Below are 27551 nucleotides of genomic sequence, written 5' to 3'. Positions count from 1 at the left end.
AACTATAACTATTATATATATATATTTTTTAAGTGTGCACAAACATAAACAATTGTATGGACATTAGCTAACATTAACAAAAATTAACAAATGCTGAAAACCTACATTGCTCATTGTTTGGTCAGGTAATACAATCTTATTTTAAAGTGTTAGCATACTTCATTTAGGAATCTATAAAACATTGTGTACCGTGTTTTCTAACTTTACATAACGAATTGCAATTGGACATTTCTTTCTATTGACTTTTATTTATCTTTGCATTATAAAGACATTGTCATCTTTTGATTCTTGTGCCCAGCCAACAAAAAGCAATGCAAGCAAAAGCTAAAATCTAAGCTTATCAACTTTAAAGGTACATTCCACTTTTTTGAAAATATGCTAATTTTTCAGCTCCCCTAGAGTTAAATATTTGATTTTTACCGTTTTGGAATCCATTCCGCTGATCTCCGGGTCTGGCGCTACCATTTTAAGCATAGCTTAGCACAATCCATTGAATCTGATTAGACCATTAGCATCGCTCTAAAAAATAACCAAAGAGTTTCGATATTTTCCTATTTTTAAAACTTGACTCTTCTGTAGTTACATCGTGTACTAATGCTGCGTTCACACCAGCCCTGGTAAAGGCGTCAAGCGCGAGTGATTTCAATGTTAAGTCAATGTGAACTCGCGGCATGAATGAGGCATTAAGCGCGGCGAGGAAGACACAATTCCATCCCATTCGAGCGTCTAGTTTGTGCGAATGCCGCGAATTGAGCGTTGCTGTGGGAAACGCTCAAGTTAAAAATTTGAACTTTGACGGAAAAACGCGTCACGTTAACCAACCAGGAGCTTGCTCTTGTAGTGACGTGATTACAGGAAGTGGGCGGAGTCGCAGAAGCCCCTCCCATGACGCGAATATCCACGTGAATGTCTCGATGACTAGAATTTCACGTGCAAATGATGCGAGTAAACTAAAAATTTTCAAGTGGCAAACTAGACGCGGTAGACGCAAATTTGACACCTCAAACGCAGCTGGTGTTAACCCACGGTAAGACCGCCAGAATGAGAGTATATATAGTTCCTAGCCATATCTGCCTAGAAAATCACAACTTTTAATTTCCGTCTGTCTTAGTACACAATGTTACTACAGAAGAGTCAAGTTTTAAATAGGAAAAATATCGAAATTCTTTATTTTTTAGCGTGATGCTAATGGTCTAATCAGATTCAATGGACTATGCTAAGCTATGCTAAAAGTGTTAGCGCCAGACCCGGAGATCAGCTGAATGGATTCCAAAAAGGTAAAAATCAAATGTTTAACTCTAGGGGAGCTGGACATTTTTCAAAAAAAGTGGAGTGTCCCTTTAACCAGATGCATTTACTTACTGAATAACTAGAGCTTGCATACATATCATTAAAGTAATAGTTCAGATTGACATAAATTGGGTCTTCAGAGCGGGAACAAGTAGTGTTAGCCCCGCCCACTGTGACATGTCAAATGAAAATGTCATTGAAATGAAATGAGTCTCATGTATGTGCCGCTGCATAAACCAATTTACAAGAAAGACACTTAAGCACTGCTGTTACTTATTCATGAGATTGTAGAAGTTAATGGAACAAATACTCCGGATTCACCTCCTGTGTCTGTGTGACATTTATAATTTAAGAGGTTTAGCAATAATGACAACATGACACCGACTGGACACAATATAAAATTAGAAATGTGTGTATCATAAGATACCTCGCGCGCCAAGATGTCCCATAGGAAAATGTTATTGCTCAGAGGTTCCCATGGGTCTGGAGAATGAAAGTTCTCGGTTTTCATTTCATTTTTAGATGTTTCTACTAAAACACTAATAATGCAGTTCATTTGGCCTTGGAGTTTATATTAATGTCTCTGACTTTTGATTTCAGTATCTTGGCAAATCTGAGCACAGTTGGCAAATCTAAGACGCTGAAATCTGGAGGAATGACGTAAGATTACTGGGATCTTTTCTCTCAGGAGAAACAGGGCACTTGAGATAAAGTCTCCACTTGGTTTCTGTTTAATCCCATATTGCTTTCCATAAGAAACAATAAAATACATTAATTTATCATAAATTCTGTGTAATTAAACCTTAGAACTATATTGTATAATTTAATACGTTTTGTTTAATTCAAATTTTAGTTTGAATTAAATGCATGCCGAAAAACTTAAGAACCACTGCCGTAGACTGTTGTCCTTGAGATGAGGTCTTGTACGGTAACACATCGTCTAACATGATGAAGGTCATTGACCCTGGAGATATTTGGTGACCTTTAGTGCTGAAATGGGTGAAAATGGATCAGGAACACATTTTTGCATTGAATGGGTGTAAAGTGTGTGTTACTGTTTAAAGTGAATGTGTGAGACCTGCAGTAGGGTGTGTATTTTTGTGTTTGTGTGCTTGTTTATTTGGTATTTCCAAACAAGTGTCTTTGTTAGTGATTTGCAAGGACAGAAAGGAGAAACGCTGCTTGTATTAATCTTTACATTGTAAAGACATCGTCATCTTATGTCGTCAATGACGTCATGTTTTCTAGTAAAAATATCTAAACATCCATAAAACATTTTTTCTGTCTTAATATCACATAAAAATGTACTTCTATAAATGCATTATGTTTTAAACTGCATATATTTCATTGCTAAAAAAACGTTATTTTGTGTATTTGGTATAATACAATGTGTTTGCGTGGTTTATGGCTCAAAAAACATTATTTTTGTAGCTCCAGATTTCCTTCTCTTCCTGAAATGCACTGATTTTGTACAAAACTCATCGATTTGAAAAGCTCTGTGTCCCTGATTGGCCAGCTTATCTGTATGTTGTGATTGGACGTCAGCCGGAAATGTGATGCTCCCTACCATGTTTGAAAGATTTGGTCACAATGCAATGCTAACAGGATTTAACTTACAGGCTGTGAGTCCGAAGCGGGATGAATTATGATAATGTCGGTCTTGTCTACATCATCAATCCCAGGAATTAAACTGTTAAACGGCCTATAATCCGTGTGTTTGTTGTAGTCCAAGAAAAGAGATTTACATTAGAGACGATAACTCGCGTCTTAGTTTACTTTGGGGTTCGTACCTTTTGCATATCGCTAACATGAACTAATACACACTTTCACACCAAACGAAATGTAAAAACGTGAATTGGACCATATGTGCCATTTAAGGGTGTTAAGCTACCCAGCAAGCGATTGCCATCATTTCACTGTTTAAGTTAACTATAGACCCGATATAGTCCGGCACTTCTAGCCATAATAACCTTAAATTTGTCTCTACATGTCGTTTTCACCAAGTTAAGCACTTGTGAGATGTCTGATATTGCATCATGTAAGCAAAGTCAACAGTGATGATAAGGTGTTTGGTTATATTTATTTATTTTATTGGTTTTTGAGCTGTGGTCAGAATACATTTTGCCTTGTTTTAGCCTAAACATCTTGACTGTGTTTGGACGTCTATTAGATGTCTTTTAAATGCCAAATTGCTTGCTGGGTATTTACTGGAAAACAGGACGATAATAATCATAAATGGTTTTTCAGTGCTGCCAATCTTTTACTTTGTAAAGCAGAAAATGATACGATTTTAAACAAAAGCATTGTATTGCTCTGCAGGTGCGTCGTGTGCTTACAATAATGAAATGACATTAAATGTGTCCATATTAATATATCATTTGTAAAAAACAGTAGTACAATATTAAAGCCCTACTTCTATCGTAACATTTAAAACATAATTCATTTCCATTTCTCTTCTGTGAAATATTAAAGTAAAAGAAAACATCAGGGGTTTCCTTTAAAACTGGAAACTAATAACTAATAGAAGTCTTTTCAGCACGGCTAAACATACTTACACCAGATCTCAGCTTTACTCCTGCTACGCCTGCGACTATTAAAAACTATAAACTATGTGAAGTGTCAGTTTCTCTCTCTCCCAGAGCTCTTAAAGAAAAGATTCGCTCGCAGATCTACAGCGCTGAATGCCTGAAGCTCTGGATTTAAGGTGGAAATTTGTACTATCAGAACAAATACTTTAAAGAAATCAACACTGGCTGCTTTGGTCATCGTGCTCATGAATGTGTATGAGAAGTGCGATAAGCAGATGTCGAACTACTACGCTCCTTGAACCCATACGATGCTCCAAGAATAGATGCATATGCTTAAAAACAGTGCATGCATATTCATATAGAATGTATGTAAATCACAAACAAGCAGGCTTTATATTGTATGTGTGACATGGTGCTAATATTCATCCTGAAAACTTTCTATTAATCGGCAGTCAAGCACTGTAAGCCGACGCTCATACATAATGAATTATGTTCAGACCTCTGGGGCCTAACACATAAAAAAATACAGAAAGAATGAATACAAAAATACAAGTACTGCTTGCATCTGAATAAGATTTAACCTGATAGCTGTGCATATTGTAATTGTTTTTAATCATCAGGGAATCAATTATTCATTTGCAGTCTGAACAGGTTCAGATTGAAGCTAACGCTGTTGTTTTTTCCAGAATTCGACTGACATTTTTTCTTTTATTTTCTTGTATAAATCATCTGCCGGTTATTCATAACGTCTTTCTCTCATTGTTTTGGTTTATTTATAATAGATGTATTCATGTCTCTAGAACATTCAGATCAAGATGTGTTGGCAACGTGTCGGTTTTTTTTCACTTGGCAGCATGATGTTGGTGTTTGGTTCAGTTTTTAGTTTTTCTCAGAAAAAAAGGTTACGCTCTATCTGGGCATTGAAATGTGCAACTATGACAACTTAAAGCAAACAGGCTTAAATTAGAAAATTTTACACATTTAGTGAAGTTATGCTCCCATCCAAATGAGAAGTGATATGTACAGTATTTATATACAGAGCTATTTAAAAACATTGAGACATGATGTTCAATCCAATTCCCTGAATCGGTTCAAACTGTCCATTTTAATTAAACAATTCATAACTCTGGTTCAGTGATTTATTTGTGTTGTCATTCAAATAGGTTAGCAGACATCTACGCTTAGCATTTGATAGTTAATATATGTGCACTATTATAGATAAATGTTGGTGTTTATTACTGTTTCTGTGGTTAGCTTTAAATGAAGGCACAATATGTACGTTTTAACCAACAGTGATCACATTTTCAATACAATAACGAAAGCAAAGCTTGATATCGCTACTGTATGAAGGACAGTTAAAAAATGGGAGATGTTGTTTTCACCATCCAGAGATTGGCGGGTGAGGAAATGAATTACTTACTTGGATTTTCTTCACTCGCCAATGGATAACCCTGATCCATGACAACTGAATGACACAACAACAGCGTTGTGCTACAGTATATGCTGTACAGTTTGACCACCACTTCTGCGTTTATCTACGTGTGTTGCCATAATTTCTACAAGCGAAAACCGATGATAGAGCAGATATAACATCACTGATAGGCAACAATAGCCTCTTTCACACAGTAATTCTGGTAAATTACCATGAATTTACCAGAATGAATTTACCGGTAAATACAAAAATGTGCTGTTCACACACGCAGTGGCGTTCCGTTATTTTACCAGTAAGACATCATTCACACATCAGTATCAAAATACCGGTAAATTCGTGGAGAAAGCGGAAGTACCTGTAGCACGCGGCGAGCTCAGTGTTGTATTTGTAAACAATCCACGTCGTTCATATCCATGGTCCGTATTTTGTTGTTTTCACGTCTGTGGTGAACAGTCGCGAAGTTGCTCATGACCAAGCAACATTGAATGAGACGACGTCAAACCGAAAATGCGTTTTTAACAACAGTACTGTTGGCACTTTAGGCTTCACAGAGGGAGTGCTAAGGACGTCGGCAATTTGGCGGTAAGCTGTTTTAAACAACTTTGGTGAAGAAATGTGGACGTAAACTTCAGGTGTGCTCAACTTTCAAGCAGCATGTGTGTGGAAACGTCAGTAAACAGTACGGGGGTAAACGCGTTATCTGTATTAAAACGCTATGATTGGCCCGAAGCTGTCAGCACGGTCTGACGTCGTCCGTTCTAAATGCCGGTAATCCTATATTTTTCGTTCACACACAGTGCTTACCGGTAAATTACTGGTAATTTTCCAACCTGTCTTACTGGTAAATTGGGAGCACTGATTTACCGGAAAGGTTCTGTTCACACATGATCTGTTAACTGCAATTTACCAGTAAATTACCAGTAAAGACTGCATGTGTGAAAGGGACTAATGACCATGGACGAGCCATTATTTAAAATGGGAATTTACAAATCCTTGGGAACTTTTCGTATAATGTAAGTACACATTTGCATGAGAGATATCACTTTGCAGGTGGTTTTTGTATCTTTTATAACAAAAATCTTACATGTTGTGCCTTTAAATATTTTGTGCTGTATTTATTTAAGGCAGCTACTATTTACACTAGGTAGTCATGTAGTACTCGAGTCTGGTCTAAGACTCGAGACCGGTCTCGGGACCGATTTCTGCTTTCTTGGATTCGTCTTGGACTTGTTCCTTCAAACTCGGTCTTGACTCGTTCTCGGACCACAGTGGGAGGAGAAGGACTCGTAATTTCAGACCGAGTCCTCGAGACCAACGCATTTTTTTAATGTTCATAAAAAAACATACAACACATAACAACAATAAAAAAATGCATTGTTGACGGGCATTATTTGAAAATGACATCCAATGGTGCAATGCAAAGATACTGTCATTAGAGCCGTTTATTTATCTCTAGAAAAATAGGCAGAAGATGATGCATGAGGTAAGGATTTTTTTAATGATAGTAAAAGCATAGTCCATATTAAGACATTAAGACTGCTCCTCTAAACAATTTCCAATCTAGCTTAGTCTGTAGGCCTATCTGTGGATTATTAACTGGGGTGCTATTAAATCAATTAAATTGTATGGTCTTGGTCTCGACTCCTAAAGGACTCTGTCTCAACTCAGACTTGCTTCCTTAAGGACTCGGCCTTGATTCGGACACGACTGCATTTGAAAACCAACGGACTCGGGCTCGACCCTTCAAAGACTCTGTCTTGACTCGAACTCGGCATGGGTGGTCTCATCCCCATCACTAGCACTAGGTGTAAATAGCAGATTTCCTTAGCAATAGATTTCCACTAAATATACTAAGTGACAATATCCAAATGTTTTAGCAATATGCTATTTACAGTAGGTAAAATATGATTTATTTAATAAATAAAATTATCAAATTTGCAGTAAGTGTAAAAAGTAATAAGATGCGATCTGTAATGGCAGATACTATTTGCACCTCAGTTTTTTTGTAGATTAGCATAATTAACATGGGATGTAAATTATTATATTTATTACAATTATTAATCGGATGCTGCATTATTGGAAGAATAAAACATTTTCTTTTTTTTAAATTAAATTATGTTTATGTTTTAAATTATCTGATAGGAAAAGAGAGAAAAGCAAGATCGGCAAAGGCGGATTTGAACCAGCGATATTGCATCAAACACCAGTCCCACAAGCCATATGCGCTTCGTTTTTTTAAGGGGACATATCATGAAAATCTGACTTTTTCCATGTTTAAATGCTATAATTGGCTCCCCAGTGCTTATATCCTAGATAATGTGATAAAGATCAACCCAGTAACTTAGTTATGGTAACCCATTCTCTGCAAGCATGTAAAAAAATAGCTTATTAAAATTTGGCTCCCCTTGTGATGTCAGAAGGGGATAATATCGCCCCTTAACATGTACTATCCAGCCACAGAACTGCCATTTAGTGCAGAGATCAGCTCATTTGCATTTAAAAGGACACACCCAAAACGGCACATTTTTGCTGACACCTACAAAGTGGCAATTTTAACATGTTATAATAAATTATCTATATGATATTTTGAGCTAGAACTTCATCTTTAAAAAAGTCTTGTGAAATGTCCCCTTTAAACTTTGAAAATTATACCTTGAATGATTTAAAATATTTTTTTGCATAAATCGTTAAATGGCTACAATAACTGTTTTGCTTATAATGTTATAATGTAAAATATATAAGCACAATATTTGATAATATTTGTACAGATTTGACATCACTTAACCGAGTACGTCAACGCTGTACTATATACCTCGTCACGTACGCCAACCCTAGCAGCAGACAAAAACATTTCTACGAATTTAATACGGATCTCATTACGTTCCATACATGTACAGTAAAACGGCACACACAGACTCATACACAGACACACAGAGTCCCATGAGAAGCTTTAAATCCCTCACTGGCCACAGTCTCGACTGGCAAGAGAGTTATTTACCACCAAACGCATCCAGATTCTCACCACTCAACTTCATTCACATCACAGCGGCCTCTCCTTCATTGTACCACAGTGGAGTATTTTATAGCGCCTGGACGGCACATAACATCGGTCAGTTATGAGGGTTAGTTCACGGTTAGCCGCTCCAAGTGGCCATGTTGGTGTTGGCGGGGTGCTGCGTAATTCTTGGCACAGGTGCTGAATGCAAGTTCACCTTTTGACATTAGTTGGCTCGAAGTCTGAAAAAGTTAGCACATACATACGGCTCTGAAGTTTCAATGAGCCTTTTGTTTGCTTTGAGTGAAAGGGGGAAAGGGTTTATAGTGGACAATGCTAAACATTTATTTCTTCGAACGACTGGTGTCTACAGGTCAGGACATTACATTGTAGTGATTTCGTATGCACTCGTCTAAATATATATAATTATGTGTTATGAAATTTGCACATTACTTCTAGTTGAAATGGAGTTGGCCAGCATTTAAACTTAAAATATTTGGAGATGGGTGAACCCCCCATTGCACCGTTTGCTGTTCCCATTGCAAAATGGGGCACAAAATACTGGGTTGTTTTTAACCTGAAGTTGTGGTGGACAATTAACCAACGCTGGGCTTGGTTAGGTCAAATATGGACATTGTCTAGGTTAATTGGGTTTGTCCATATTTTGCACAATGAGTTAAAAACAATCCAGCATTTTTGAGTATTCTCTTCTGATTGGTTATCTTCTAATTGGTAACCTGAGCTTTTTTGGTTGTAGCAAACACATACACTTTCATTTTATTTTTCACCTTTCTACTTTAATGCAAGTTGAGCCTTGTGTTGCGGTTAAGAATTTAAGTGACTTTGCTTCACCTCCGATCGACCACACAGTTTGATTCGCTTCCCAAAGAGAAGAGCATATAAAAATACTCTCCGGTCTCCGCGCTCCAGCAGGCGCTGTGGTTTCCGCCGTCCCTGCATTACGGGTGACCTCTGCTCTCTCTCTGCTTCTCATCTCCATCAAAAAGACAGATGGTGATGTCGGAGAAGCACAGCGGCGGGCGTTTATAATTCAACAGCTTTTTTTACCCCCTCCAATATTAAAAGTTATTTTGAAACTGTGAAGGTCTGTAAAATGATTACTGTCTCACTCTGCAGGCCGGATGGAGAATCTCTATGACGAGGTGACAACTTATCATATTCACATTCTCCAGGTGCCTCCGCCTGTCAACAGAAGATTCAAATGCTCGTGATTGGCAGGCTGACATTTTTACAATCTCAGGTGAGAATGTATGTGAGGGGAGAGCGATGCCTCCAAGAAACACTCAGGAACGCTGCTATCCCGTTTCCCTAAAGACCCAAACAGATGCACTTTAATTCCTCAACGCTTCATGTATTAGTGCAAAAAAAATCTTGATTCTCTGAAGGCAAAGAAAGAATGATCTGGAAAAGTATGATCCCCACAAGCACTTATAAACATTTACCATGGTAACCGTAGATTAAAATACGCAGCATTTTTGTCAAATTAACACATATTTTTATGTTACATTAACTTAAAAAATTAAGTTAAACAATTTCAACTTGAATTTATTAGTTATGGCAAATTTTTTAAGCCAAAACTTAAATAGTAGGTTGAATTGACAAGTTGTTTTAACCCCTTAAGTGGCTCAAATACCTTTTGAGTGTCTGTGTGTGTGGGGGTGAAAATGTGATATACACCTTTAAATTTACATTTATTTTAATAAATAAAAATAATTCCATAACATATACATTTTATACATAAAATTATAAAAATGTAAATATTTTACAAAAGTAATAATGCAAACATGAAGCCATAAGTCTCAAGTAGTTCTGATCAAATTTCAAGTTAAAATCACAAAAAAATTGGTTTGTGTCACACTTTTTGTGGTTTTACCAACAAATGCCACTAGGTGTCAACGGTTTGTTGCATACTCTTGACACAAACTAATAAATTACTGTCACTGCATTATTATTACTGCAAAAAGGTTTTGAAATATAAAAATTACATCCTTAGAGCTTTCCAACAATATATAGTTTGTCAAAAAAAAAAGATTTATAATAGGATATAGTTTTATGAATATAATGCAGATAGCAGAGAAACTGGTGAGAGAGACAAAATAATTGCGCAAATTGATATTGCAAATTGAAAATAAAGCTAATAGAAACACAGTAATTTAGCAAAATTCGTATATCTGCAAAAACTTTTTACGATCACATGAGGAGGTATCGCGAGAGGAAAAACGATTTTTAGTTTTAGTCGCATTTCATCAGTTAATGGAAACGCCGTCATTTCGCAATAGTTTTTTGTCAACGCTTAGAAAATAACGTGAAAGTTTATTGCAAATCTGTAATGGAAACACAGATAGAAACTGGTGAGACATGTATGCTGTTATAAAATAATTTTATAAAATTGTATATTTAAAGGTGCAGTGTGTAATTTTTAGAAAGATCTCTTGACAGAAATGCAAAATAATATACAAAACTAAATTATCAGGGGTGTATAAAGACCTTTCATAATGAACCGTTATGTGTTTATTGGCTTAGAATGAAACGTTTTATCTACATACACTGAGGGTCCCCTTACATGGAAGCCGCCATTTTGTGAAGACATGTTTCTACAGAAGCCCTTAACGGACAAACTTTATTACTAAGTTGTCTCCAACGATGACATGTTTGTCTGGTGGTTGCTACCGTAGCTTCTTTATGTGTTTCAAAAGCAAGAGGTGAGCAGTGGACTGAGCCATTGGTTGCAATTCGCAACCTCACCACTAGATGCCGCTAAAATTTACACACTGCACCTTTAAATAAAACGTTTTTAAATATATTATTATTCAAATAGATTTTACAAATTTAAAGCATTATTCTACAGCATATGGTATACCGTACAATTTAGCAAGTTACAACATATCGTAATCTTCTTCAATACTGTTCAGCCCTTTTATTTTGTGTTGGATTTACAGTAATGATTTTTCAAATGTTGTTTTGTATTTAACAAACTGGTGACGTGTTTCATACAAATGTTTTTTTGTTTTTTTTACAAGGATCAAGTGAACACAAATAAATAAGAACACTAAAGATACTATAAGCAGCAGTAAAAAAATGCATATCTGAGCAAACCTTAGCGTTAGCATTGCCGTCATTAGACTATGAATTGCCTCTTTGAAAATAATGACTGCAGAGACTCCAAATCGTTTTAAAAAGGAAATATCAAAACGGTTTAAGCTACTTAGAATGAATGGCAATTATATTTTAATATTCAGTCGAGCATATTTGCGTGCAGTGGGTGTGGTATGCATAACTCATGTGTGGCGCTGGTGGCCAGCTGCGTCTCCGGTAGAGAGCTTTAGTGCCGGGGTAATTTAGAGAAGAGGGAACCTGAGTGATGGCATTCTCAATGAGCAGGTAATCTACTGAGGATTCATCCATGGTTATGAGCTCCTCGCTTCAGCCTGGCAACACAGAAAATACATCAAGACCAATTACGATATCAACTTTCAGTCTGATACCCTTGCCACGCAAGTGCATGTATTTCTGCCCCAGGCATTTCAAATTGCATCTAATTTGAAATCTTTGGGGTTTTAATTAAATTTTTGAATATATGGAATTCTTCATTAGTACCTGCTCTGAATAGGAGATTATTCGACTATCTCTCTTTCGATAAACTGGTCGATGTTGTTAGATCAGGTCTGAAGGTAGGATCCTTCAATGTGATTTGGTTTTGCAGTGGTGGTTTATCCATTTGGTTGTGTCTGCGTAAACCAACAAAGTTGTTGTTGTTATTGAAAAGATTACGAATCCATAATCGAGTTGAGTAATGGGATTCTTGGTATTTTAACATTTCTCTTAATGATTTGTAAATTGTTTCGAGATTATAAGATGTACTGAGCGTTTTTATCTTAATGAAACCGAAAGCTATTAGTTGCTTTTTTGGCAGTAGTTTGCACAGAATAAATGCCTCCCACGACAAAATATTATAACAATTAATGTGGTTGGATGGATGTTTAGAGCTTCAAGATCGACAGCTGCTTGAATAAATATATGGTTTTATGTTTGTGAGGTTTAAATATCCATTTGGCCAAAAACACTATATTGTACACTAAACAGGTTTTGCTTCAGTACATTGAACATTGACTATTTGACTGACCCAAACTAATGCATACTTGAAAATGTACTTAAAGTTTTTGACTTGTAATGTACCCATGAACTGCACATTCCCAACAATGGATGAGGAAATCCATCAGCCAAATTTAGACCTTTGCATTTATGTTTTGAACCTTAAGAAGTTTCCCACTGGCATTGTGCGATATTGTGGCGAGGTTCATATTTTTGGTAAACTCGACATATCTGCACAGACCTGGTGCCTTAAAGGGATAGTTCACCCAAGATGAAATTTCTGTCATTTACGCATTCTCATGTTGTTACACACTTGTTTAGATTTTCTTTCTTTCCAAATTGATCAGAAGCACCATTCACTTCTATACTATTTTTTCCCTACTACGGAAGTAAATAGGGCTTCTGATTGGTCTGGTTACAAACATTGCTCAAAATATCTTACTTTGTGTTTATCCAACCTAGTCTTACGGAGTTGTATATAAATAGCGAAATGTGAAAAATCATGCAATGCATACGCCAAATTCCAATTTGGCATGCATATGATACACCAGTCCTTCCCGTTCACTTAAACGGCACATCTTTTCTGTCATTTTATTTAATGCTTTCTAATTTTTTTGCTTTTTTACCATTTTCGCTTTGGTTTAGGGTTAGAACAACTTTTTATTATATAAAAATGACATTCTAACCCAAACCCCAATTCTAACCCCAACTCCAAGCGACCATGAGAAATCTCTTAAATAACCTACTTAAGCAAATCTCAAATGTAACCCTAAACCCAAGCGAAAATGGTTTAAAAAACAGAAAAAATGTGAGAAACCAATAAATAAAACGTCATAAAAGATGCGTCGTTTAAGTGAATGGGAAGGACTGGCGTATCATATGCATGCCAAATTAGAATTTGGCGTGTGTATTGCACGATTTTCACACTTCGTGCTATTTATACGCATCTACATGAGACTAGGTAGGTTTATCAGAACAAAGAAATTTACAGAGGTTTGTAACAACATGAGAGTGATAATTTTTTTTCATTTTTAATTTATTTATTTATTTAAACAGGTACAGTGTAAAATATACATTAACCTTACGAAGGAGATATGCATTTTACAAGGTTGTAGCACTTTACTAGCTAATATACACCTGTAAGGATAGATTTTCATTTTTGGGTGAACTATCCCTTTAATCTGTCCTTAGGAAGTACAGTAGGGTTGTAAATCGAACAGTTCATTGCGATACGATACAGTATCTCCGCCAGCGATGATATATTTGCAGATACATAAAAAAATATTTGATGCAATTACGATAATGCAACCAAAATATAAAACATGAACGTTTAATTAAACTCTTTAAAAATGGCACAATCTGGGACATTTACAACAACAACAAACTAAGAATAAAAAAAAACACTTTTAAATAAAGAAAAATAAAATGTCACACAAAATCAAGCTTGTGATGGCAACAGTCAAAGTCTTTAGTGTCCCAGCTGGTGATCTGTCTGTCCAATCCATTTTCCAAATACAAAATATTCTCAAACCCACGATTTGCGTCCGATAGCAGTCACAATGTCTTCTTTTGCTGTGTTTTCGCTGTTACAACCGCTTTGTTGCTGTTTTGCATTCGCTTGCTGACACTATTACATGAAAATAAAAGAAAATGCGAGCTTTGGCGGAAATGCGTACATGGATGTTACGCCAAGGAATGAGGACACGGAGAGTGTCAAAATTAAGGTAATGTACCTCATAGCGATATTTTATGTGTGGCTTTGATGCATCTTATCATTTGAAATTTAATTGATGCATCAATCCATATCGATGTATTGTTACACCCCTATCACGAAGCACACTTGTCTATTATTTATGTATATCAAAGCCCTTTTAAGATTTAGAATCGCATTGATGTATAATCATTATCGTGCCGCAGGTTAGCTGCTGCTTACCCAAAAGGTGGCGCAGGTATATGGAGGGCGTTTTTAGCTGTGTCCTCCAGAACAAGTGTGACTTCCCTCTCCTGTCCTGTTAGTATGCAAAGTGAGGCCCTCGCTGACGATGTGACTCCTGAAGCAGAAAGCGAAGCTTGTCGGGAGTCACCCGCACCTTCTGAGATTACAGACGCAGCCTAACCTCCTGAACCTGGACACCGCACACCGAGGAATACAGTCACATTACACAAACGTCTCACGCCCGCGCTCCCGCAGAGACCGGGGCTTAATGGAGACCTCGCTTATGAAGAAACACGCGTTTGGTCTCGGGTCTTAAAGTTGAGGAGGACTGTGAGGAACGCTGAAGAGCTTATGAGAGATTTGCCACAATAAGCCACAGAGAGACACATTATTGGAAAGTAGAAAATACAGTGTTTTTATAATGTTTTGGACTGGGCATCATATGCTTCTGTTAAAGTAACACTGTTTCAAATATTACAGTGATTTTATTTGTAAGGGTTGTGGTTGGTATTTTAGGAAAGGAGCAGCAAAATATAAAAAAATCATGTTTACTTTTAGGTACTTTAAGTTTTCAAATGTGGCCTATTCATCATTAAATGAGATTTATATCTTTTATATTTTGAAAAACATGATTTTTACTAAAGATATGTTTTACTACAAAATAAAACAAACTAAAATTCACATGCTATTCCAGAGGTGGGAGTGAATGATTTTTGACATTTTGGATTAAAATGTAAAATTATTCCAAAATATGTCTGAATGAATGGGACACAGGAAGTACAATATACACGCGTTAATTCTTTCCCCGTCAGCGTTTAAAAAAAAAGTTGCCAGTCAGCGCTAGTATTTTTCATGATTTTTACAAAAGTTTAATGCCTTCCAGAAAATGTTCTTCTATATAAACAAACAATATATCAAATGAAAGAACAGACCCTCTGCTTTCAAAAAAAAACTCGCCTTCATTATTTCTCTTTTTATCAACTCTCAAATATGGATAGGTTTCTCCAATTTTGAGCAAAGATAATTCCATTTTTGTGAAGGACTTTTGATAGAGATCAGATGCAGAACGATCTTTAATACATACACCGAGTTCTTTCTCTTTCATGTGAGGCGCTATTTCCGGGTTGTATAAGTTGCGGAAGTGCGCGGTATTGCGGAAAGCCGGAAATTCTTGTCATTGGCAGGGAAGTGTTTTCTCTTAAAGGTGCAGTGTGTAGATTTTATTGTTGTGAATTGCACCCCGGCTCTCCTGATTTTGCCAAGTGGTTGATGTCCTCAGGGCAACGTTATGTTGACCCTGGGACAACATTTTAAATTAACCAATCAGATATCAGAATTAAGTTTACAGTTTGTTTTAAGTTTAAGCTTACAACCAGGATTAACTGTTTCTATGCCATTGTTTTTCACTTATCATGTCCCTCTGATTTTAGGGTTTGGTTATGGTTAGGGTTGGGGTGGGTTTAGGTTTTATTTAGAAAAATGTTGTCCCTGGGTCAACACAATATGTTGCCCTGAGGACTTTAACCACTTGGCAAAATCAGTTCGTGCTTGCACCCCTCCCTTTCGAAGCACATAGAGAAGCTACGGTAGCCGCCACATACAAACATATCATCGCCTGTGACAAACGAACTCTGTATAGCAGTTTGTCCGTCTAGGGCTACTTTAGAAACATGAAGGCACAAAATGGCGACATCCATGTAAGTATGTAGATAAAAACAGCTGATTCTAAGGTAATAAAAACAATACAATTCATTTTGTAATGTCTTTATACAGCAATGAAAACATGGTTATCTATATTAGAATGCATTGCTGTCAAAAGATCCTTTTAAAATTTACACACTGTACCTTTAATTGACGAGTTATTTTGTTAATGGCGGGCAAAGAGTTAATAAGACCTTAGGCAGATGACCTTGGCCAAAACACACAAAAAAAAACATGTTTTCAAAAGATATTAGTCCCTTTCACACATACAGTCTTTACTGGTAATTTACTGGTAAATTGCCGTTAACAGGTCATGTGTGAACAGAACCTTTCCGGTAAATCAGTGCTCCCAATTTACCAGTAAGACAGGTTGTAAGATTACCAGTAATTTACCGGTAAGCGCTGTGTGTGAACGAAAATTATAGGATTACCGGCATTTAGAATGGACGACGTCAGACCGTGCTGACAGCTTCGGGCCAATCATAGCGTTTTAATACAGATGACGCGTTTACCCCCTCAGTGTTTACTGACGTTTCCACACACACACATGCTGCTTGAAAGTTGAGCACACCTGAAGTTTACGTCCACATTTCTTCACCAAAGTTGTTTAAAACAGCTTACCGCCGAATTGCAGACGTCCTTAGCACGACCTCTGTGAAGCCTAAAGTGCAAACTGTTGTTAAAAACGCATTTTTGGTTTGACGTCGTCTCATTCAATGTTTTTTGGTCATGAGCAACTTCGCGACTGTTTACCACAGACGTGAAAACAACAAAATACGGACCGTGGTTATGAACGACGTGGATTGTTTACAAATACAACACTGAGCTCGCCGCGTGCTACAGGTACTTCCGCTTTCTCAACGAATTTACCGGTATTTTGATACTGATGTGTGAATGATGTCTTACTGGTAAAATAATGGAACGCCACTGCGTGTGTGAACAGCACATTTTTGTATTTACTGGTAAATTCATTCTGGTAAATTCATGGTAATTTACCAGAATTACTGTGTGAAAGAGGCTATTGCTGGCAAAAACAGACATTTGCATTCGGACAGGATTAAATTTCTCAGAGGACCTTCAAGTTCGCGTATTACAGTACTGTACTGTAACTGTGCAATCAGACCGCCACCGGAGAGAGCGTCAATAAAAGCTCTGGCTGCCCTGCCAACGACGCTAAAGAAAAGGTGTAGTGGACGCTCGAATGCATTCTCTGAACTCCTCTCAGGCGGAGGTGTCCGCCATCCGATTGGTTGCCGCTGAACATTTCCGCCTTCCGATTGATTGCCGCCGAACCGGGTCATATCTCATTACCATAAAGTTGAGCTGATTTTAACTCTCCTCGACGCTCACGCTGTACATGACGCGCCGCGCCGCTGCTCATCGGAGCTCGCCACCGGCTCTCATTGAAAATGAATGACTTCCGGCCACTTTGACGCTCTCGCCAGTGGCGGTCTGAATGCACAGTAAGGCACAATATTTTGTCATGTGGGATGCTTACAGTATAAAATTCTCCTTTGAACTGCTTTTAAACAGAGTTAAATTAAATCTGGCTCATTTAAAACTAAATATCAAATGTTGTCAAACAACTATCATGAAACATGTTTTTTATTGGGTCTAGAGACTAAACAGCTCAGTCTGTGAGTAGGAATATCAGATGAGACAATTAGGACTGACTTTACATATGTAAACAGCGACTGCTGATCTCTTAGATTCACAAACAACCACTAACAGATCTGACTCCGCATTGCTTGTAGAGTCAACAGTCGACACGCTAAAAGCCACAAAGCCAAAGCTTTGTTTTCCAAGAAGTCTATCGAAAGTCTGTCAGTTTCGGTAGGAAAACTGATAGTGGACTCGGCAGGTTTATAAACAGTGTCTAGAATCGATGAGGAGATACTCTGACTCTGATTTAAACACCACTAGGATTATATTTTCAACATTTTCTTGAATTAATAATAATATTTAGCGTTTTCTCCCAAAATTTGATGCTTACAGACTTATACAATATTCACATCTGGTGAATTCACAATGTGCATCGCGTGAAGAGAAGATACTCATAATCTCAACATCTATATGACGTGACCCAGCATGCACGATGGATCTGTAATGAAATATACATTTAAATCGAGCTCAAAAGTGGATGGGTTGAGTGCAAATGGGGGGATTGTGAGAATGAATGTGAAAATGATTAACTCTCTCATCTTCATTAATGATGCATCCTCTCGTAAAAGAGCCAGGTAGCTCCTCTCAGTGAGGGAACGGGTTCTTAAAGGGGCTCTGATGGTCCAATTCACCACTAAGTTTTTAATCACCTCCCGTTGGCACAGAGGGAGAAGGGTGTTGCCATCCGTCCCCTGTGATCTTCTAGGGTTGGGGAAACGAAAGCTCCCCTCTCGTAGTAATCATTAGAGGCCACGCCGACTTAATGCAAGATCTTTCAAAAGCTCTCACACCAGACATGAAGAGAGATTGTGGTAAAAGGAAATATATTATAGATATGACTTTATGAAAGTGTTCATAGTTTTAAGGCCAGAACTACGCGTATGGTATAATGATGTAAAGGCATGATAAAAAACGTTGAACGCAGGTCGCCATCGCTCAGATTAGTCTTCTTTGGATAGAAACGGCACCTGTTTGCATACAATAAAGTTTAGAGTATTGAATGACGTACTGACAGCTGGTTTAGTTCATCGTATAAACGTCTCATCCGCCAATTTTCACTCGATGAGATCAGAGTTTTAGAACGGTCCCAGCTGTACTCTCCCCATTATCGCCGTTCGATGATTGGCTAATGTCTCCTCCATAAATATTTGCCATAAGAGTGGACATAAAGCCACACGATTGGTTTTGCCTGATCAATACAGACGAACGCCCTCCCAGCCAATCGGACGCGGCCGGCTCCCCGATGGCCGGTTGCAGGATAATCTGTTTTGAGGGTGAAGTTAATGAGCTGTAGCGCCTTTACTGCATGTACCGCTCCTCGCAGGGATACGATTTCAGACCGTGTACTAACGCTTAATTCAAACAATTTACACGGGAACTCCAGCAGGCTGGGAGGTCCTGACCCTTCACCCGATGTTTTAAACTTTTCATTAGGTGCAGAAGATTACCGGGGTCTGGCCCACCTGAAGTTGTCTAAGTGAGAGGCAATTTCCAGACCTGGCCAGTGAAATGATTTGAACCTCATGAGGCGAAAGCAACTCTATCGGGATCATTTAGCTTTACGTTCGGCCCGCGCACCGGACTGCTGGATATGAGCGGAGCTTTGGGAAAACATTATAGCCTATACTTATATTAATAATAAAGTTGAGTTTATTTTAAGTTTATGAAGAATCATCTTATCAAGGACAATTTTTATTGGTGTTCTTGTTTGTTTAGCAAAAGTTCTTGACTTTAGTTACTTTAGATCTGTGGTTTGTAGGTTCATTAAAGCACCACTTTCTAGTTCTTTGGAGAATTTATAAAGGTTCTGCTTTGCCATCAGACTTTACGTCTCTTTCAGTTGTAATTGAAACCTACAGTGTGCTTTGCCCAAAAAGAGTCTTTGATTGGTCTGCTTTTAAGAATTTACACAAAAATAACATTTGTAATATTTATTGTACTTGGCATTTAAGCTATAATGGAGCCTGAATTAATCAAACAATGGTTTGACTATACACTGTAAAAAATTTCACTGTTAAATTACAGTAATATACTGGCAGCTAGATTTGCCAGCATATAGTTGTAATTTTACAGATTACCTACTGTTATTTACAACAACAGTTTTTTACTGTAGAAATATTACGGGACTGTGCTGTAAAAATAGAGAGCTGCACAGTATACTACTGTCAGATGTTTGGTTGCATTATACTGTTATTTTAGTGTTCCTGCTGTAATTTTAATAAACTGTTTTGTAATATAAACTATACTGTAGAATGTGATCTTTACATTGTAACACTGCTAGAATTTTAAAATAAACACTTAAAATTGCTTTCAAAAAATGTCTCAAACCAAGGATGACAATAAAACACTCTTTTTATTAAATATAATAAAATTCAGTGCATTCTTCTTCTGCCTCAACAATGAGACTGGGCTGAATAAAACATGTCACATAAATATCACAGCATTTCAAAATACACTGTGACTGCACAGGAACATCTGGTTGCAGAACACAATGTTTTGACTTTTCTTAAACATCTGGTTGCTGAACACAATGTTGTGACTTTTCTTAAACATCTGGTTGCTGAACACAATGTTTTGACTTTTCTTAAACATCTGGTTGCTGAACACAGTACAGTTCTGGTTGCTGAACACAATGCTGTGTCATCACCTTCAAATAAAATAACTATAAAAAAATTAAATAAAACCCCACTCAAAGTCCATGAGGTTTTTGATCAGGGTGGCCACATGGGGATTCACAGTTGCTGCCTTTTTCGTGACCAGCTTTCCTGTTTTCTTGGACAACTTCACCTGGCTGGCTTTAGTTCCCCTCTCAGGGTTCACACCAATTAAGCGTCTACAAAGTACAATGGGATAAGTAAAGATTAATTGCAATGAAGACAAATAAAACCCACTGCATTCACAGTATAAATATTCTAGGTTATTGCCATTATGCAGTATCTGCATAATTTTTATTTCAATGCTGTCCTTAAATGGGTTCAAAAGGGACACAAGTCTCACAAATCAACTAACCATGCTAATTGATTATACTGTGAGTATAATATACTGAGTGCCTGTGCTGTGGTATGAAGATTTACACATGGCTGGTATGACAGTATAATTGTTTAAGTTTAACAGGAACAACTGCCAGTAACAGAAACATGCAGACTGTATTTTCTTATTTGTTTTGTTGAAGCTTTAGAAACATCAGTGATGGTATCTAACAAATACAGCTGATGGGACATTGTAAATTTTTATGAAACTTCAAGAGAGCTCACAGTATTGTCCATTCCTTTCTGGTAAAATTAAAGTAACATACAGATGAGAGAGGTAATGAGAGAGAATTACTTTATTCGAAAAACATGCAGTATGATAATAAATTTGGCCTAAACCCAAATACCCTGCTAACAGAGCAAAGTAATTCTTAATTCTAAGAATGTTCCCTTAAAGTTTCCAACATTCCCAAAAACAGTCCGCCAACATAAAGTGTCAGTTTTTTTTGACATTCTAATGCTGCGTTTACACCAGTCGCGGTGTGAAGCATGAGTGATTTCAATGTTAAGTCAATGTGAATTGATGCGCGTCTGGAGGTCTCACGGCGCAGATGAGGCGTTTGGCGCGGCGCAGTAGACACAATTCCGCCTCATTCGCTCCTCTAGTTGGCTCAAATTGAGCGTATGGCGCGGTATGCACGCATGGTGCTTTTTGTGCATTTTGCGTTTGACGCAAATTTGCGGCTGACGCCCGAGTTCAAAAATTTGAACTTTGGCGGATTTTCGTGCCGCGTTAACCAATCAGGAGCCTGCTTGCTGCTGTGGCGGCACCCCCGCTCGAAGTCACTCATTCAGCATGAAAACTTGATATTGTCCGTGAGCAGTCACCTGGAGCTATACGACACAAGTTCTTATTTCTATAGAGACAGGAATAAAAAGGACCTCGCTTGGAAGAGTGTCAGTGAGGACATTGGGCAACCTGGTAAGTTGTAAATACACATTTAACTTTTGAGTCACGTGACGTTTATCGACCCGTGCCGCCTATAGTAAGGTGACCAAATACAAACCGGTAACTCTCTCGATAAATGCACAATCAACCTCAGCCATCCTGCAAACAGTCTACTTCGCTCTACACGCGTGAATGCATTCAAACTGTTCAAGCAGCAAACTAGGCGCGGTAGACGCGATTTTGATGCGTGAAATGCGGTTGGTGTAAACGCAGCATTAGAACGTTCCTTGGTTGTCTGAATGTTAGAGGAATGTTACATTCTACCATTTTCAAACGATATGACAATGTCCTTTTTTAATGTTGACACAATGATTAAAACAGAAACATTGCATTTTATTATTTTAAAACTGTTATTAAAAAATATTTCTGAATTATTCACTGACCCTTGACTCTTATCATGCTAGCTTTTCCCTGGTTGTGTTTACTTTGTGCTTATAAAACACATTTGTTGTTAATTGGGCAATTCTGCGGGTGGTTGGTGCACAATGGTAAAGATCATCATCTAGTTAATCGATTTACTCATAAAAGTTTATTTTCTGACAATAATGTATATGAAATCCAGCACTTTTACATCAGTTTGCCATTAAGGAGTTTGAGAAACTTTGGACAAAAATTAACCACTGTGTATTTGTGACGTACAAACATCAAGAATCAAAGTATGAATCTCAACCACGGTGACAAAGAAAATTGTCAAATTTTATTATTTATCCATGCTGCAGTGCATGCTGGGAGTCCTGGGTGAGATTTGTGATTTTTGATACCCAGCATGCATTCGCAGCATGAAGGTTTTCATTTAATTGTCATCATGTTTGTGATTCATACTCTGATTCTTCATGTTTGTATGTCCCAAATATACAGCAGTTAATTTTCGTCCAAAATTCCTAAGAATCCTTTATGACAAACATGTTGTGTGAGTGCTGTATCTCATAAACATTATTGACAGAAAAGAAAATTGATGAGTAAATCATTTAATTAAACGATGATCTTTACTCTTAAGTACCAACCACTAGAGAATTGCACTAACTTTACATAACAAATGTGCTTTATAAACACAAAGAAATGCAACCAGGGAAAGAATAGTAAGTAAAAAGTCAAGGGTCATGAGTCCAACTAAAACAAACAATGATCACCAATATGGTGACTTTTAATGAAACATCAACATCTAAACTTAATAAGTGAATTTTGTTTTCTACAGCAATATTTTTAGAGAACATTTAGAAATAATGTTTTATAAAAGTTTTTTAAATAATAAAATGCAATGTTTTTCTATCTTTTACCAAACAAGAAACGTTCTTAGAATGTCAAGAAAACCTGACACTTTATGTTGGCACAACGTTTTTGGGAACATTGGGAACTTTCAAGTAACGTTCTAAGAACTTTTTTTTGTTAGCTGGGTATGCACATGCTAGCTTAAACTTCAACTTACTATGTAAAAGAACTACTGCAATCAAAGTCAATTTACAAACAAGAAAGAGACACTAATTTAACGCAATGTGACATTCTTGAACAGCTAGCAGAGGATTTACCTTTGGACAAACTCCAGTGTCCTTGCAGCTTCCTCTTGGTATTGCAAGTTGAAAACATAGTAGGTGGCGAAAACTGCAGCCAGCCCTCTGATGAAGCTTTGCTGGATGCCTTCACAGATTATGTTGTTTTCGATGCTGATCATCCAACCTCCAAGTGTGATTTCATCACCAGCAACTGATGCAGACAACAATTATAGTTAATGTCCAAAAACACTATCCGATATTATACTGCTGCAAATCCATTACTTGGAAAAGCTGATGAGATTAATTTCAGAAAGAGATGAATTTGACAGAATTTTCTATACTGTTTTATGGTTCTATACTCCATACCTTACTGTGACACTTACCCAGCAGTATCAGCCTTGGACTAGCAGGGAGGGTCAGGGTTTGCTCAACATCTGCCGCAGTGGCAGACATCTGTAGAACATGAACAATGGTATGGAAATTAAAAATGAAATTGTGTGTACAGTCATAGCAGGCATCAAAATAAGTCTTACTTAAATAATACTTAACAAACTGAATAATAACAAACAAAACTTACATCAGCACGGAGTATCAGTCCCTCTGTTTTCTCATCAAAGTAGGCCATCAGCAGCCGGATGAGAGTCAGCTCCGCATCTTCACCCTCGGATATATAATCACAAGTCAGTCAGACATTTGATTAGTTTGCAAATTAACATAAGTTAAATACAAATAAAGATGCTAACTAATGTAGCTGTTGTTAATTCATTTAATGATCATCCCTTAAGAAAATAAACCTGCACATTTCAATCAACCCTTAAACAAATGGTGAAACAGAGCCCAATCCGTCATGTAGATTTTAAAAAATATCAATATATAATCACAAGTCAGTCAGACATTTGATTGGATTGCAAATTAACATAAGTTAAATACAAATAAAGATGCTAACTAATGTAGCTGTTGTTAATTCGTTTAATGATCATCCCTTACGAAAATGAACCATGGTTTTACTACTGTTAAAACCAAAAAACATGGTTACTATAGTAAAACCATAACCACAAAAAAACATACTTAAACCGTGTAGTAAAACCATGGTTTTGCTGATAGTATTCAATACACCAAAACATGCTATACTTTTACCACAATAAAACCATGCTTAACTTTCGTAAGGGCAGCCCAAAATATGTAAAATTCTAATACATCGTTTTTAGTAATGGTTCAAAAATAAGCATATATATAACAATTTGGCGGTTATTTCACTTAGAAACATAGACTTTGTTCAGTTTGTGCTTACCTTGATATACTGTACAGGCGAAGAGTAAAAAACACGCGAATTCGCGTCTGTCTCGGTCCTGGCAGGGTCACAGTCAGAGTGAAATTCGATCCTCTTTTAATTCCGCTTCCTTCTCAAATAATAAAGTGCCGAAAAACAGCGTAATTAAATCTATTTGACTGTTAATGTGCCTCGTTGCAGATGAGTTAGTCACGTGTCATCTGACGTGCCTGACCAGACAAAAAAAAAAAAAATACTGTATTATTCCGTAAGACTGAACAGCAGCTTGCTGTTATTAGTTTGCACGTCAAATTCATTTCAATAAACCCTTAAGCAAATGGTGAAACAGAGCCCAATCCGTCATGTAGATTTTAAAAAATATCAATATATAATCACAAGTCAGTCAGACATTTGATTAGATTGCAAATTAACATAAGTTAAATACAAATAAAGATGCTAACTAATGTAGCTGTTGATTTCGTTTAATGATCATCCCTTACGAAAATGAACCATGGTTTTACTACTGTTAAAACCAAAAAACATGGTTACTATAGTAAAACCATAACCACAAAAAACATACTTAAACCGTGTAGTAAAACCATGGTTTTGCTGATAGTATCCAGTACACCAAAACATACTTTTACCAATAAAACCATGCTTAACTTTCGTAAGGGCACCCCAAAATATGTAAAAATCTAATACATCGTTTTTAGTAATGGTTCAAAAATAAGCATATAGGCTATATAACAATTTGGCGGTTATTTCACTTAGAAACATAGACTTTGTTCAGTTTGTGCTTACCTTGATATACAGGCAAAGAGTAAAAAACAAGCGAATTCGCGTCTGTCTCGGTGCTGGCAGGGTCACAGTCAGAGTGAAATTCGATCCTCTTTTAATTCCGCTTCCTTCTCAAATAATAAAGTGCCGAAAAACAGCGTAATTAAATCTATTTGACTGTTAATGTGCCTCGTTGCAGATGAGTTAGTCACATGTCTGACGTGCCTGACCAGACAAAAAAAATACTGTATTATTCCGTAAGACTGAACAGCAGCTTGCTGTTATTAGTTTGCACGTCAAATTCATTTTCATTTACAGTATTCAACTGTGTTTATTAAAAACGGTAAATTACTGTCCAAAATTCTCCGTTTTTTAACAGCAATTTTTTACAGTGTACAGTAAAGTTTTGAGGTCGACTGATAAAGGGGTTTTTTATGCCCGATGCCAATACCGATATTAAGAAAGCTGTGTGGCCGATATGAGGCCAATATAACATAAATGTTATTACCGTAAATAAGAGATAAACATAAAATTGGTGAAAGTAAAAATATTTTTTTTATGCATAAATATACCCTTTTAAAGTACTTCAAACATAATTACAACACATAATTAATGTGGATCTGACATCTCACGGTGACGGTACTGTTTGAATAAGTGTGTTAAACTTGTGAAACAGCATAACATCATGTTAAAAAGTGAATAATGATTGGTCGTTTTACTGTCTGTCAGACTAATTTAAGTAATAGAGAAATTCACTGGCCGATTGAAAAAAAATTTATCAGCCAATGCCAATAATAAAAAAAGTCCAAATATTGGCCGACTTTTGTCAAAAGTTTTGTGTAAGTTCTCAAAAATTTCTCCTGAGATAAAGGATCCATTGAACACATTTATATCTCATCTAGAGTTTAATCCATAAATCACTCGTTTGTATAAGCTAATTTATATGAATTTGTTCGAAACAAAAATATACAATTATCACAGCTAACAATAATGAACCACTATCCCCAACGTCACGGGGCGAACCAAATCGTACACTGTAAAAAATCAGTAGAAATGACAGTATTACTTGCAGCTGGTTGCCAGTAACTTACCGTAGATTTGAATGTATGTTATTTACTGGCAACATTTTGTTCAAAGTTAAATGAACATTTACAAGTCTTTTTCTTTACAGAGTAAAACTAATCGCATCAAGCAAAGCATTCTGGAAAACAAAATCTGAAGCAAAAAATAGAAAAGGTTGATGATGATTTCTGGTTCCCAGAATGCTTTGCATGAGGCTGTTATTTTATAGTTTTATTCTGTAAAGATAAAGACTTTAATATTATAAAAGTCTTATTAATATTAATATAAAAAAATATATTTAACTATGAACAAACTCTTGCCAGTAAATAACATACATTTAAATCTACGGTAAGTTACCGGCAACCAGCTGCAAGTAACACTGTAATTTCTACGGAATTTTTTTACAGTGTTTTTTACGGAATTTTTTTACAGTGTAGGAAAATTTGGTCATACAAATGAATACGAATACTTGTAAAATGCGTACAATCTGCCATGAGAAAGCATTAAGAAATCTCAACAACATCGAGTCTAAATACCAAAATAAGCATAGATTTTATTATATTCATATAGTCAAAATCATGTGAGCTATGCTATTAATTTATATATTAATTACCTTTTTTTGCCAGTTTTTCATATTTTTGGCCAGTTTTGCCGTCATTAAACAGTGAGGTTAGGAGAGGACAGGAAAGTACAGGGAGGGGAGATGGGAAAGGGATCAGCAAATGACCACGAGCCGGGAATCGAACTTGGGTCGCAGAAACTGCGAAAGGACAACATATACCATTGGCTCAGACAAAATCTTGATTTTACTTATAGCTCTACTTTCTTGGTGTATGGCAACACTTATTTCCTTTTGTATTTTTACATATACATTTTATAGGAGTTGCTATAAATTACAGGTATAAAAATAAAGTTGAGTTAATTTAAGCTAATTCAACTTTATTTTTATAATATATAGCAACTCCCCTGTTACACTCTAAAAAGTGAAAAAAAAATTTTTTTAGTTGATCCAACTTTTCACTTTTTACAGTGTAGTCAAGAAAGTTTAAAATTAATGTAAATTCAGATTGATTCAACTTTAAAATTTGGGTACAAGCAGTTGTTTTTTAGTGTATATATGAACAGAGCCAGTTCTGTGTGAGGACGAAACTGTGCATGGATTAAACCCTAACACTTCAGATATCCATATGATAAATGAACATTCCCTCATCTGACTCAAAGAAACTGCTAACCAAACACGTTTTAACAGCAGTGCTGTCGTCTTCAGTGCTGTGGTTGTGTTAGACAGTAATTGATAAAGTCTGGAGTGGAAGGTGA

General features: G+C 36.7%; 1 long non-coding RNA gene across 3 annotated transcripts in view; it reads left to right on the top strand.

Moving 5' to 3' along the window:
* LOC129421253 (uncharacterized) overlaps positions 1-27551 on the top strand; it is a 192463-nt gene that overhangs the window by 33830 nt on the left and 131082 nt on the right. For 2 of the 3 annotated variants that reach the window (XR_012369323.1, XR_012369324.1), the window contains exon 3: positions 9383-9506. This is a non-coding gene — a long non-coding RNA (uncharacterized lncRNA). Of the gene's footprint in view, positions 1-9382; positions 9507-14374; positions 14824-27551 lie in introns of those variants that run through there. The other variant, XR_008637041.2, reaches the window with a different exon arrangement.

Source organism: Misgurnus anguillicaudatus, chromosome 4, assembly GCF_027580225.2.
Source record: "Misgurnus anguillicaudatus chromosome 4, ASM2758022v2, whole genome shotgun sequence".
Classification (NCBI taxonomy): domain Eukaryota; kingdom Metazoa; phylum Chordata; class Actinopteri; order Cypriniformes; family Cobitidae; genus Misgurnus; species Misgurnus anguillicaudatus.
The sequence above is the reverse complement of the archived record's forward strand: the minus strand, read 5'-3'. Positions and strand labels throughout refer to the sequence as shown.